Genomic DNA, 15282 nt, shown 5'->3' with positions numbered 1-15282 from the left:
GGATTAATTAGTTTGACCTTCGAATCCTATTTATTTCCTAAGAAAAGATTGGGATTATTGAAAGTCAATTCAATTAGCAAAGATAACAGTTATCAATTATGTTGAGCTAAGATAACTCCTGAGTTACTGATTTCTTAACCAAGACCAAAAGGGAAAAAAAGTAAATTTACTGGAACAAAAATGTCTTCAGATTGAAAGCAATGGTGACATAAATAAAAGAAAGCAATAATAAACTGAAATACCTCAAATAACATTAATTCAAATAATCTGGAACATAGAAGAATTCATAAATTAAATGGCAAAAGTAAATAATCAACTAAACTAATGGAAAGAAAAAAAGTGAAAGGGAAGCTTAAAGTAAAGGAACATTAAACCTGGGATCAAGAGTCACTCCTAAAACTAAGAGAAATCCTAAATCCTAAGAGAGAGAGGAGAGAACCTCTCTCAAAACTAAATCTAAATCATGAGAAGTAACTAAATTGGCGAGCTCCTTTCGAATGGATTCATTCCTTCACTTCATAACCTCTGGTCTATGCCTTCTGGACTTGGATTTGGGCCAAAAAGGGCTTTAGAAACCGCTGGGAGTATTTTCTGCAATTTCTGGTGCGTGGCCTCTGTCACGCATCCGCGTGGGTCACGCGGTCGCGTCATTCGGAGCTTTTCTTGTCACGCGGTCGCGTCAGTCATGCGGCTACGTCATATGTGTTTTGCTTAAGGCGCGCGGTCACGTCAGTCATGCGGCCGCGTCGCTGTTGATTCGCGCTTGGCATGCGTCCGCGTCGCCCAGGTGATCGCGTGGATGTCAGTTTCTCCAAAAACTCCGTTTTGTGCTTTCCTTCCTTTTTTTGTATGTTTCCTTTCCATCCTTTGAGTCATTCCTGCCTTAGAAGATCTGAAACTACTCAACACACTAATCACGGCATCGAATGATAATAAGGGTAATTAAAATAATTAATTTTTTAAGCATAGGAAACATGTTTTTCACATACATCACATAATAAGGAAGGAGAAGTAAAATCAAGCAATTAATATGAATTAGTGGGTGAAGGATTGAATAAACCACTCAATTTAAGCACAAAATATATCATAAAATATGGGTTTATCACTCCCAACAAGCGCTTCTTTACCGTCATTAGCTTGACGGACAGCTCTATTACGAAGATAGATAGGGGCTTAGAATTTCACCCCATACAATGAACTTTCTTCCTGTGCTCTCATGAATGAGCTCCACATGCTCTAGAGACAGGATCCTACTCACTGTATGTGGAATGACTGGACTTTTGGTGAAGACAACTCTCATTCTGGGTGAGAGTCCTTCAGTAGGGATCTTCTTGTCCCTCCAACCTTTAGGTACCTTGTTCTTAGTACCTTCCTTCTCAGTGCTTGATGATGGTTGCCCAATACCAAACTCAGAATTGGAGTCTGGGGGCTCTATAAAGCTCTGCACTGAGAGTGAAGGCTGAAACACAATATGCTGTACTATGGTACCAGCTTTATTAGAGGGAGACTAAGGGTTGGGTATCTTAAACAAGATACAATCTTCATGTAGTCTTAAGACTAGCTCACCTCTTTCCACATCAATAATGCCTTAGCAGTAGCTAGGAAAGGCCTTCCAAGGATGATGGATTCATCTCTGTACTCCCCTGTGTCTAGAATCACAAAGTCAGCATGGATGTGAAGGTCTTCAACCTTCACTATGACATCCTCCACCATGTCATACACCCTTTTTAGGGTCTTATCAGCCATTTCCAATGAGATTGTGGCACGCTGCACCTCTAGAATTTCTAGCCTATTCATCAAGAAGCTTCCGGGATCCAGTAGCTTCTGAGGAAGTTTCTTCTGGACCAAGGCACTGCTTTCCTTGGCCAATATCACTGGCTCATCTTTCTCTTCCAACACCTCTTTATGAGAGGAGTTGGCTTTTAGTTTCCTAAGGATGGCTAAGTACCAAACAAATTGCTATTCCTTGGACTCCTCTTCATCTTCTGAAGAATAATGTTCTTTAGATTCCTCTCTTACCACAGGGGCGTGCAAGGTGACTGTTTCAGTCTTCTCATGAGCTTTGATTTCCTTGAGCTCTTCAACAGCAGGCTCCTCTTTGGGTTCGGTTACCACCTCTACCATGAGGACCTTGCACTCTTCCTTTGGATTCACCTCTGTGTTACTTGGAAGAGTGTTTGAAGGGATTTATAGGATCCTCTTGCTCAGCTAACCAATCTGTATTTCTAAGTTCCTAATGGAGAACCTAGTCTCTGTCATGAAATTGTGAGTGGTCTTAGAGAGATTGGAGACTATAGCAGCCAACTCAGAGAGCTTTTACCTGGGTGTCTTCAATTGTTGTTGAGAATTTTCGAATGGTTTATTGTTGATCCGATTTGGGTTCATTCCATTCTGATTATTGCTGAAGCCTTATTGAGGCTTCTGCTAATCTCTCCACCAAAAATTAGGGTGGTTCCTCCATCCCTGATTGAAGGTATTCGAATAGGGATTGTTGTTGGAGTTTCTGGAGGAGTTTCCCATATAGTTCACTTCCTCCATGGTGGTCCAGGCGTTATCTCCTATGTCAACCTCATGGGCCGTCTCTAGGCAGTAGGCCTCTGAGCTCTGCATCCCACTCAAGTGCTGAGTGATCATGTTGATCTGTTAGGACATGAGCTTGTTTTGAGCTAAGATGGCATCTAAGGTGCTTACCTCTAGGACGCCTCTAGGGTTTCTTTCAGAAGTGTACATATTCTGGTTGTTAGCAAACATGTCAATAAGCTCTTGTGCCTCCTCAGGCATTTTCTTCGAGTGGAGGGATCCACCTACAGAGTGGTCCAATGCCATCTTGAACATCTTAGATAGACTATCATGGAAAATATCTAGCGTAGTCCAATCTGAGATCATGTTAGGAGGACATCTCTTGATCAGTTTCTTGTATCTTTCCCAAGCTTCATAGAGGGATTCACCCTCTTTCTGTCTAAAGATTTGTACTTCCACCCTAAGCTTTCGCAGCTTTTGAGGTGGAAAGAACTTGGTCAAGAATCCATTGACCACCTTTTCCCAACTATCTAGGCTTTCCTTAGGTTGAGAATCCAGCCATAGCCTTGCTCTGTCTCTTACAATAAAAGGAAAGAGCATGAGCTTGTAGACTTCTGGATTTACTCCATTAGTTTTGACAGTGTCACATATCTGTAGAAAGTCAGATAGGAACTTATTTGGATCTTACTGTGGAAGTCTATGAAACTGCCAGTTCCGTTGTACTAGAGTAACCAATTGAGGCTTCAACTCAAAGTTGATTGCCCCAATGGCAGGAATGGAGATGTTGCACCCATAGAAGTCAGAATTGTGTACAGTGTAAGATCCTAGGACCTTTCTTATGTCACTTCCATTGTCTGGATTAGTTGCCATTGTTGTTTCTTCAGCTTCTTGTTCCAGAGCTCCTGTTAGATTCCTTACGGATCTGTGATGAGCGGATAATTTATATGCTTTTTGGCATTGTTTTTAGTATGTTTTTAGTAGAATCTAGTTACTTTTAGGGATGTTTTCATTAGTTTTTATGTTAAATTCACATTTCTGGACTTCACTATGAGTTTGTGTGTTTTTCTGTGATTTCAGGTATTTTCTGGCTGAAATTGAGGGACTTGAGCAAAAATCAGATTCAGAGGTTGAAGAAGGACTGCTGATGTTGTTGGATTCTGACCTCCCTGTACTCAAAGTGAATTTTCTAGAGCTACAGAAATCAAAATGGCGCGCTTCCAATTGCGTTGGAAAGTAGACATCCAGGGCTTTCCAGAAATATATAATAGTCCATACTTTGGCCAAGATTAGACGACGTAAAATGGCATTGAACGCCAGTTCTACGCTGCTGTCTGGAGTTAAACGCCAGAAACACGTCACAAGCCAGAGTCGAACGCCAGAAATACGTTACAAACTGGCGTTCAACTCCAAGATTGACCTCTACACGTGTGACATTCAAGCTCAGCCCAAGCACACACCAAGTGGGCCCCAGAAGTAGATTTATGCATCAATTACTTACTTCTGTAAACCCTACTAACTAGTTTAGTATAAATAGGACTTTTTACTATTGTATTAGAGATCTTTGATCAGTTTTATGCTATCTTAGATCATGGGGGCTGGCCATTCGGCCATGCCTGAACCTTTCACTCATGTATTTTCAACGGTAGAGTTTCTGCATTCCATAGATTAAGGTGTAGAGCTCTGCTGTTCCTCAAAGATTAATGCAAAGTACTACTATTTTTCTATTCAATTCAACTTATGCCGCTTCTAAGATATTCATTCGCACTTCAACCTGAATGTGATGAACGTGACAATCATCATCATTCCCTATGAACGCGTGCCTGACAACCACTTTCGTTCTACCTTAGATTGAATGAGTATCTCTTGGATCTCTTAATCAGAATCTTCGTGGTATAAGCTAGATTGATGGCGGCATTCATGAAAGTCCGGAAAGTCTAAACCTTGTCTGTGGTATTCCGAGTAGGACTATGGGATTGAATGACTGTGACGAACTTCAAACTCACGAGTACTGGGCGTAGTGACAGACGCAAAAGGAGGGTGAATCCTATTCCAGTATGATCGAGAACCTCAGATGATTAGCCATGCTGTGACAGAGCATTTGGACCATTTTCACAAGAGGATAGGATGCAGCCATTGACAAGGGTGATGCCTCCAGACGATTAGCCTTACAGTGACAGCGCATCGGACCATTTTTAGAGAGGATAAAAAGTAGCCATTGACAACGGTGATGTCCTTACATAAAGCCAGCCATGGAAAGGAGTAAGACTGATTGGATGAAGACAGCAGGAAAGCAAAGGTTCAGAGGAGCGAAAGCATCTCCATACATGATGAGATATTTTGGAGGAAAAATAAATCTCTCCCAAAACACACAAATCCAACCGGCAAGTGTACCGGGTCGTATCAAGTAATAAAAAACTCACGGGAGTGAGGTCGATCCCACAGGGATTGAAGGATTGAGCAATTTTAGTTTAGTGGTTGATTTAGTCAAGCGAATCAAGATTTGGTTGATGATTGTGTGACTTGCAGAATGTAATTTGCATTGAAGTAAAGAGAACAAGAAATAAATTGCTGAAACTTAAAGAACAAGAAATTAAATGGCAGAAACTTAAAGTGCAAGAAATGTAAATTGCGGAATCTTAAAGTGCAAGGAATATAAATTGCTTAAAATGTAAAGGGAATAGGGGAATGGATTTGCAGAATTTAAACAAGGAAAAACTAAATTGCATCAAACAGAAGAGGGAAAGGGAATTGGGATTGAACCGGATCTTGAAGCAGTAAAGTAAATGAACAGAAAAAGCAATAAACAGGGAATTGAAATGAGAAATTCAGATCTCAGGACCCAGAGACTAGAAAACCAAGTCTAGATCTCAATGCCTTCCTAGATCCAACAAGAACAATTGCAAGGGAATTGTAATTTGCAAAGAGAATAGATGAAGAGTAATGAACCAGAAATGAAATTCAATTAACAGTAAAGAAAACAGAGAGATCCAAGATTGAGATTGAAACAGAATTTCTTCAATTCTCCAATCCAAGATCCAAGACAAATGTAAAATGAAATTGAAAGCAATGGAAACAAAGAAATTAAAGTTCAAAAGCTCTCCGAAAACTATTATGAAAATTCCAAAAGGAAAGCTCTCCGAATAACTTGAATTCTATCCTATTTATACACTTTCCAAAATGATCTTCAAGCCTTGAGTTGGGCCTTTGCTCTTGGTGGAATTGGGTTGAAAGAGGCCTTGGTTGATTGCTCTTGAAGTTTGAAGAAGAACCAAAGTGAACCAATTGAACCGGTTTTGAAGTTAGCCAAAGTTGGACCTAAAGTTTGAGCCAAAGTTAGGGGTCTAACTTTGGCTCCAACTTTTCATAGCAGCAAGCAAAATTTACTGGTATGCACGTTGGTGCCAACGTTAGGGGTCTAACTTTGACCCTAACGTTGGCCTTGCTTATATGCTAGTGGCGCCAACGTTAGCCTCCAAGTTAGGGGTCTAACGTTGGCGCAAACGTTGGCCCTTCCCCCTTTATAATTTATGTGCCAACGTTAGCCTCCAAGTTAGGGGGCTAACGTTGGCGCAAACGTTGGTGCCCAGGGGAGAAACTCTCAAGTTCCAACGTTAGCCTCCAAGTTAGGGGGCTAACGTTGGGGCTAACTTTTGCCTCTTCCTTGAATGTTCATGTGCCAACGTTAGCCCCCAAGTTAGGGGTCTAACGTTGGCGCAAACGTTGGTGCCCAGGGAAGAAGTTTCTCTTGCCAACGTTAGCCTCCAAGTTAGGGGGCTAACGTTGGCTCAAACGTGGGGAGCCCAGGGAGTAATCTTCATGCCTAACGTTAGCCTCCAAGTTAGGGGGCTAACGTTGGGGCTAACTTCATGCCTCCTGGTTCAATTTCACTTATTCCATTGTCCTCTCTTCACTCCTAGCCATTCCTCTTTGCTTCAACCTTTCTCCAAGCTTTCTTCACCTATCATTAATCAACCAAACTAATCAAAGCTATGCTCAAAATCATGAGATCTTCATTCTTTCATAATATGCAACAAATATAGCACAAAACCTCATGAAATGGCATAAATTCATATATGGTTGGTTCAATCAAGGGAAACATGAAAATCTACTCAATTAGCTTGCTTGTAGCTCAAGAAAGTGCATAATTCTAATGAAAACTAAAGAAAAAGACTAGCTAAAATAGGCTAGGATGACTTGTCATCACAACACCAAACTTAAAGCTTTCTTGTCCCCAAGCAGGAAATGAATTATGCTCAGAGATTCTTTCAATTAAGATGGATTGAGGAACACTTGTAAGGTGCAGTGAGTGAAGTGATCAAGTATCAGTGGGGTGAACTCTAAATCATATGCTCATGCAAGGGCTTCAGTGCTCACTAGTCCTTACAAATTGGGAGTCGTAGGTCTTTAGGATTTTCATCCAAATGGTATCATGGAGATCTCTTTATATGTAATCACCTAGAAGCAGCTTATAGTTTCTGTGCTTTGGCCTCGACTCTAAGTATCATATCTCAAAGCGGCTCTTTAGATAAGCTTTCGATCAATACTCCTAAACCAGTTGGTTTTAAGGTATTAGGTGTTGAAGCACCCCTAAGGATTTACTTGCTCAAGCCTCTTTCTTTGACACAACTCAACCACAAGCATTTTACTAGGCTAACAACTCTTTGAGTCATTGTTTCTTCTTTCTTTTCTGCCTAGTAATTGATGCTCAGAGCCTTGGGCCATGTTCTTTTTGTTTTTGCATTTTCTTTTCTTTCTTTTGTTTTGTTTGCTGCTTCTTGGATCAATAAATTTTTGAGAATCTCCACAATACTTCTTTGAACTTCATGTCCCGCCTATGAGCTCCCATGCAAGTTTTCACAAGCATGCAACCTCAATACATGATCATACAACTAGAACCACCACTTCCCCTAATCTTTTGCTTGCCTCAAAACTGATTGATTCCTCAATCCTTCTTTTCAAAGATCTTTCATGTGATGCATTTCTTGGAAATTGAGTGCAAACAAGTTTTGAAGATGAGAATGTTGTGAATGATCAAACATCTTGCTTATTGAATTAAGAAAGAAATCATACTATGCATGCAGGCAGGGGTATATAGAAAGAAATTATACTATGCAGACATGCAGGGCAATTAAGGATACAATCCAACTTTCAATCACAGTAATATTTGATGTAGAACAATCACTTAACAATACAACCTGTTGGAGTTCAATTGCTTTTCTTTTTCTCATCATCATCATTGCTGGCCTTTAGGTTCATCTTTTGTTCTTTGGTTGATGATGCTCAATCCTTCCAACAGCTTGTATGGACCTCTGCAGTGATATTGAAAGTTGCTTGTTCCCCAAGCACTTGAAAAATGGTTAGCTTGCATGATTTATTTGTGGGCCTTTGTACTTACTTTGGTGTGTGAACACCAAACTTAGTACCTTGCCAATGGTTCTTGTGTATCAGATTAACCATGTGTAAAACTCTTTTTCAAAAGTGATAGAACTGAAAACTAAGAAAAACAGTAAAATGGCTAACTAGTTCATCCAGTATGCTTGAAGCCTACATTATACAGAAAGTGAGAATGTGTTTTATGATGGGATTTTGGTGAAACACCAAACTTAGAATCCTTCATTCTCCCTTATATTGTTTTGGTGTGCAACACCAAACTTAGCTTCTTGCAATGTAGATAAAACTAAGTAACCTTTTTATTGAAATAGCTATGAAAAGAAAGTTACCTCAGGTTGGGTTGCCTCCCAACAAAGCGTTTCTTTATTGTCACTAGCTTGACATCCTTCATTCTTTGATCATGGAGGCTGAAAATCATAGTGCCTCAGCTTTTCTCCTCTCACTATGGACTTCCTTCCGGTCTCCTCCATTTCTTGGTGCCCTTCTTCAGAAATTCCAGAGGTGGAGAACTCTCTCCTGGTTCATGTCATACAACCAAAACAGCAAAGATGCACAGAGCATTCTGTAGCTTGAGTGCAGTGGGGGTTAGTAGAGACAAAGTCTCAAACAGTTAGTGTGCAAGTCAAAGATTAAAGAAACAGAAAAAAAATTGCTTAATCTAGATCACCACCTCACTTAATCATTGTCAATCTATTCAATCCCCGGCAACGGCGCCAAAAACTTGATGAGATATTTTGGAGGAAAAATAAATCTCTCCCAAAACACACAAATCCAACCGGCAAGTGTACCGGGTCGTATCAAGTAATAAAAAACTCACGGGAGTGAGGTCGATCCCACAGGGATTGAAGGATTGAGCAATTTTAGTTTAGTGGTTGATTTAGTCAAGCGAATCAAGATTTGGTTGATGATTGTGTGACTTGCAGAATGTAATTTGCATTGAAGTAAAGAGAACAAGAAATAAATTGCTGAAACTTAAAGAACAAGAAATTAAATGGCAGAAACTTAAAGTGCAAGAAATGTAAATTGCGGAATCTTAAAGTGCAAGGAATATAAATTGCTTGAAATGTAAAGGGAATAGGGGAATGGATTTGCAGAATTTAAACAAGGAAAAACTAAATTGCATCAAACAGAAGAGGGAAAGGGAATTGGGATTGAACCGGATCTTGAAGCAGTAAAGTAAATGAACAGAAAAAGCAATAAACAGGGAATTGAAATGAGAAATTCAGATCTCAGGACCCAGAGACTAGAAAACCAAGTCTAGATCTCAATGCCTTCCTAGATCCAACAAGAACAATTGCAAGGGAATTGTAATTTGCAAAGAGAATAGATGAAGAGTAATGAACCGGAAATGAAATTCAATTAACAGTAAAGAAAACAGAGAGATCCAAGATTGAGATTGAAACAGAATTTCTTCAATTCTCCAATCCAAGATCCAAGACAAATGTAAAATGAAATTGAAAGCAATGGAAACAAAGAAATTAAAGTTCAAAAGCTCTCCAAAAACTATTATGAAAATTCCAAAAGGAAAGCTCTCCGAATAACTTGAATTCTATCCTATTTATACAATTTCCAAAATGATCTTCAAGCCTTGAGTTGGGCCTTTGCTCTTGGTGGAATTGGGTTGAAAGAGGCCTTGGTTGATTGCTCTTGAAGTTTGAAGAAGAACCAAAGTGAACCAATTGAACCGGTTTTGAAGTTAGCCAAAGTTGGACCTAAAGTTTGAGCCAAAGTTAGGGGTCTAACTTTGGCTCCAACTTTTCATAGTAGCAAGCAAAATTTACTGGTATGCACGTTGGTGCCAACGTTAGGGGTCTAACTTTGACCCTAACGTTGGCCTTGCTTATATGCTAGTGGCGCCAACGTTAGCCTCCAAGTTAGGGGTCTAACGTTGGCACAAACGTTGGCCCTTCCCCCTTTGTAATTTATGTGCCAACGTTAGCCTCCAAGTTAGGGGGCTAACGTTGGCGCAAACGTTGGTGCCCAGGGGAGAAACTCTCAAGTTCCAACGTTAGCCTCCAAGTTAGGGGGCTAACGTTGGGGCTAACTTTTGCCTCTTCCTTGAATGTTCATGTGCCAACGTTAGCCCCCAAGTTAGGGGTCTAACGTTGGCACAAACGTTGGTGCCCAGGGAAGAAGTTTCTCTTGCCAACGTTAGCCTCCAAGTTAGGGGGCTAACGTTGGCTCAAACGTGGGGAGCCCAGGGAGTAATCTTCATGCCTAACGTTAGCCTCCAAGTTAGGGGGCTAACGTTGGGGCTAACTTCATGCCTCCTGGTTTAATTTCACTTATTCCATTGTCCTCTCTCCACTCCTAGCCATTCCTCTTTGCTTCAACCTTTCTCCAAGCTTTTTTCACCTATCATTAATCAACCAAACTAATCAAAGCTATGCTCAAAATCATGAGATCTTCATTCTTTCATAATATGCAACAAATATAGCACAAAACCTCATGAAATGGCATAAATTCATATATGGTTGGTTCAATCAAGGGAAACATGAAAATCTACTCAATTAGCTTGCTTGTAGCTCAAGAAAGTGCATAATTCTAATGAAAACTAAAGAAAAAGACTAGCTAAAATAGGCTAGGATGACTTGTCATCAATACACTTATCTGAAATTCTCACCAATGATATACATAAGTGTTTCTATCCTTATTTTCTATCTATTTATTATTTATGTTCGAAAACTCCATAACTATTTTATATCCGCCTGATTGAGATTTACAAGGTGACCATAGCTTGCTTCATACCAACAATCTCCGTGGGATCGACCCTTACTCACGTAAGGTTTATTACTTGGACGACCAAGTGCACTTGCTGGTTAGTTGTATCGAAGTTGTGAATGAAAAACGATTTATTAAGACGTGCGTACAGAGTTTCTGGCGCCGTTGCCTGAGATCACAATTTCGTGCACCAAGTTTTTGGCGCCATTGCCGGAGATTGTTCGAGTTTGAACAACTGACGGTTCTTCTTGTTGCTCAGATTAGGTAATTTTATTTTTGTTTTATTTTCAAAAATTTTTCAAAAACCTTTCAAAAATTTCTCATCTGTTTTTGAAAAAAAAAATAAATCTTTTCAAAAATATATTTTTCTTCAGAATTTTTAAGAATGAATTCTAGAGTTTCATGAAGCATGTTGAAGCCTGGCTGGCTGTAAAGCCATGTCTAATTCTTTTGGATAGGGGCTTCCAACCATCAGCATAGAGGCAGGTTAATTGGTATGTCAGCTGTGGCATGTCTGAGTTACATACTAAAGCTTGGCTGGCTATTAAGCCATGCCTAACCTTTAGATTGGAGCTTTAGAATAAGAGTGCAAGATTCCTGGAATTCATATTAAAAATTTTTGAAATCCTTATTTTCTTTTTCCTATATGTTTTTTCGAAAAAAAAAAATATACAAAAATCCAAAAAATAAAAAAATCATAAAAATCAAAAATATTTCATGTTTCTTGTTTGAGTCTTGAGTCAAGTTGAAAGTTTGGTGTCAATTGCATACTCATCATGCATTTTTCGAAAATTCATGCATTCATAGTTTTCTTCATGATCTTCAAGTTGTTCTTGGTAAGTCTTCTTGTTTGATCTTGATATTTTCATGTTTTGTGTCTTTTCTTGTTTTTCATATGCATTCTTGCATTCATAGTGTCTATACATGAAAAAATTTTTAAGTTTGGTGTCTTGCATATTTTCTTTGCATTAAAAATTTTTCAAAAATAAGTTCTTGATGTTCATCTTGACATTCAAAGTGTTCTTGGTGTTCATCTTGACATTCATAGCATTCTTGCATGCATTCATTGTTTTGATCCAAAATTTTCATGCATTGAGTCATTTTCATGTTTTTCCCTCTCATCATTAAAAATTCAAAAATCAAAAAAATATCTTTCCCTTTTTCACTCATAAATTTCGAAAATTTGAGTTGACTTTTTCAAAACTTTTAAAAATCTAGTTGTTTTTATAAGTCAAATCAAATTTTCAATTTAAAAATCTTATCTTTTTCAAAATCTTTTTAAAAAATCAAATCTTTTTCACTTTTCTTAACTATTTTCGAAAATTTTAAAAATATTTTTCAAAAATCTTTTTCTTATCTTTATCTCCTAATTTTCGAAAATAACATCATCAATTAATGTTTTGATTCAAAAATTTCAAGTTTGTTACTTGCTTGTTAAGAAAGATTCAAACTTTGAGTTCTAGAATCATATCTTATGATTTCTTGTGAATCAAGTCATTAATTGTGATTTTAAAAAATCAAATCTTTTTCAAAACTAATTTCAATCATATCTTTTCAAAAATATCTCTTTATCTTATCTTTTTCAAAAAATTTGATTTTAAAATATCTTTTCTAACTTCTTATCTTCTTATCTTTTCAAAATTGATTTTCAAATTTGTTTCAACTAACTAACTAACTTTTTGTTTGTTTCTTATCTCTTTCAAAACTACCTAACTAACTCTCTCTCTCTAATTTTCGAAAATATCTCCCCCTTTTTCAAAAATTCTTTTTAATTAACTAATTATTTTAATTTTTGATTTTAATTTTATTCCTAATTTTCGAAAATTACTAACCTTTTTCAAAAACTATTTTCAAAAATCACTAACTCTTTTTCAAAAATTATTTTCGAAAACCTCCCCCTCTCATCATCTTTTACTCCTCTTTTCTTCTTCTACTTACATAAGGGAACCTCTATACCTGGGCAAAAAGGATCCCTATTATTATTATTTTTTTTGTTCTCTCTTTTTCATATGAGCAGGAGAAAGGACAAGAATATTCTTGTTGAAGCAGATCTAGAACCTGAAAAGACTCTGAAAAGGAAACTAAGAGAGGCTAAATTACAACAATCCAGCAAGCACCTTTCAGAAATTTTCGAACAAGAAGAGGAGATGGCAACCAAAAATAATAATAATGCAAGGAGGATGCTTGGTGACTTTACTGCACCTAATTCTAATTTACATGGAAGAAGCATCTCCATTCCTGCCATTGGAGCAAACAATTTTGAGCTGAAACCTCAATTAGTTTCTCTGATGCAGTAGAACTGCAAGTTTCATGGACTTCCATCTGAAGATCCTTTTCAGTTCTTAACTGAATTCTTACAGATCTGTGATACTGTTAAGACTAATGGAGTAGATCCTGAAGTCTACAGGCTCATGCTTTTCCCTTTTGCTGTGAGAGACAGAGCTAGAATATGGTTGGACTCTCAACCTAAGGATAGCCTGAACTCTTGGGATAAGCTGGTCAAGGCTTTCTTAGCCAAGTTCTTTCCTCCTCAAAAGCTGAGTAAGCTTAGAGTGGATGTTCAGACCTTCAGACAGAAAGAAGGTGAATCCCTCTATGAGGCTTGGGAGAGATACAAAGAACTAACCAAAAAGTGTCCTTCTGACATGCTTTCAGAATGGACCATCCTGGATATATTCTATGATTATCTATATGAATTGGCTAAAATGTGATTGAATACTTCTGCAGGTGGATCCATTCACCTAAAGAAAACGCCTGCAGAAGCTCACGAACTCATTGACATGGTTGCTAATAACTCGTTCATGTACACTTCTAAGAGGAATCCTGTGAGTAATGGGACGCCTCAGAAGAAGGGAGTTCTTGAAATTGATACTCTGAATGCCATATTGGCTCAGAATAAAATATTGACTCAGCAAGTCAATATGATTTCTTAGAGTCTGAATGGAATGCAAGCTGCATCCAACAGTACTCAAGAGGCATCTTCTGAAGAAGAAGCTTATGATCCTGAAAACCCTGCAATAGCAGAGGTGAATTACATGGGTGAACCTTATGGAAACACCTATAACCCCTCATGGAGAAATCACCCAAATCTCTCATGGAAGGATCAACAAAGGCCTCAACAAGGCTTTAATAATGGTGGAAAAAACAGGTTTAGCAATAGCAAGCCTTTTCCATCATCCACTCAGCAACAGACAGAAAACTCTGAACAAAATACCTCTAATTTAGCAAGCTTAGTCTCTGATCTATCTAAAGGCCACTGTAAATTTCATGAATGAAACAAGGTCCTCCATTAGAAATTTGGAGGCACAAGTGGGCCAGCTGAGTAAAAGGATCACTGAAATCCCTCCTAGTACTCTCTCAAGCAATACAGAAGAAAATCCAAAAGGAGAGTGCAAGGCCATTGACATAGTCAACACGGCCGAACCTGGAGAGGAAGGGGAGGACGTAAATCCCAGTGAGGAAGACCTCCTGAGACGTCCAGTGATCAATAAGGAGTTTCCTTTTGAGGAACCAAAGGAATCTGGGACTCATCTAGAGACCATAGAGATTTCATTGAACCTCCTTATGCCCTTCATGAGCTCTGACAAGTATTCATCTTCTGAAGAGAATGAGGATGTTACTGAAGAGCAAGTTACCAAGTACCTTGGTGCAATCATGAAGCTGAATGCCAAATTATTTGGTATTGAGACTTGGAAAGATGAACCTCCCTTGTTCACCAATGAACTAAGTGATCTGGATCAACTGACATTGCCTCAGAAGAAACAGGATCCTGGAAAGTTCCTAATACCTTGTACCATAGGCACCATGATCTTTGAAAAGGCTCTGTGTGACCTTGGTTCAGGGATAAACCTCATGCCCCTCTCTGTAATGGAGAAACTGGGAATCTTTGAGGTACAAGCTGCTAGAATCTCATTAGAGATGGCAGATAATTCAAGAAAACAGGCTTATGGACAAGTAGAGGACGTGTTAGTAAAGGTTGAAGGCCTTTACATCCCTGCTGATTTCATAGTACTAGATACTGGGAAGGACAAGGATGAATCCATCATCCTTGGAAGACCCTTCCTAGCCACAGCAAGAGCTGTGATTGATGTTAACAGAGGTAAACTAGTCCTTCAATTGAATGAGGACTCCCTTGTGTTTACAACTCAAGGTTACCCTTCTGTAAACATGGAAAAGAGGCACAGTAAGCTTCTCACAAAACAGAGTCAACTAGAGCCCCCACAGTCAAACTCTAAGTTTGGTGTTGGGAGGCCACAACCAAACTCTAAGTTTGGTGTTGAACTCCCATATCCAAACTCTAAGTTTGGTGTTGGGAAGTCTCAACAATGCTCTGAACATCTGTGAGGCTCCATGAGAGCCCACTATCAAGCTATTGACATTAAAGAAGCGCTTGTTGGGAGGCAACCCAATTTTTATTTATCTAATTTTATTTTTCTTGTTCTTTCATGTTTTATTAGGTTCATGATCATGTGGAGTCACAAAATAAATATAAAAATTGAAAACGGAATCAAAAACAGCAGAAGAAAAATCACACCCTGGAGGAAGACCTTACTGGCGTTTAAACGCCAGTAAGAAGCATCTGGCTGGCGTTCAACGCCAGAACAGAGCATGGTTGTGGCGCTGAATGCCCAAAATGGGCAGCATCTGGGC

General features: G+C 38.8%; 2 non-coding genes across 2 annotated transcripts; one reads left to right on the top strand and one right to left on the bottom strand.

Moving 5' to 3' along the window:
- The first annotated feature begins 2884 nt into the window (after positions 1-2884).
- Positions 2885-2988, top strand: LOC148580270 (small nucleolar RNA R71). The gene has a single exon (XR_015895410.1). It is a non-coding gene; the product is annotated as a small nucleolar RNA R71 (small nucleolar RNA).
- Positions 2989-13175: 10187 nt separating this feature from the next.
- LOC148580269 (small nucleolar RNA R71) lies at positions 13176-13283 on the bottom strand. Its single transcript, XR_015895497.1, has one exon. It is a non-coding gene; the product is annotated as a small nucleolar RNA R71 (small nucleolar RNA).
- Positions 13284-15282: the final 1999 nt, after the last annotated feature.

This window comes from Arachis ipaensis, chromosome B10 (assembly GCF_059453495.1).
Source record: "Arachis ipaensis isolate K30076 ecotype BB chromosome B10, ASM5945349v1, whole genome shotgun sequence".
Classification (NCBI taxonomy): domain Eukaryota; kingdom Viridiplantae; phylum Streptophyta; class Magnoliopsida; order Fabales; family Fabaceae; genus Arachis; species Arachis ipaensis.
This window is presented reverse-complemented; position numbering and strand designations above follow the sequence as displayed.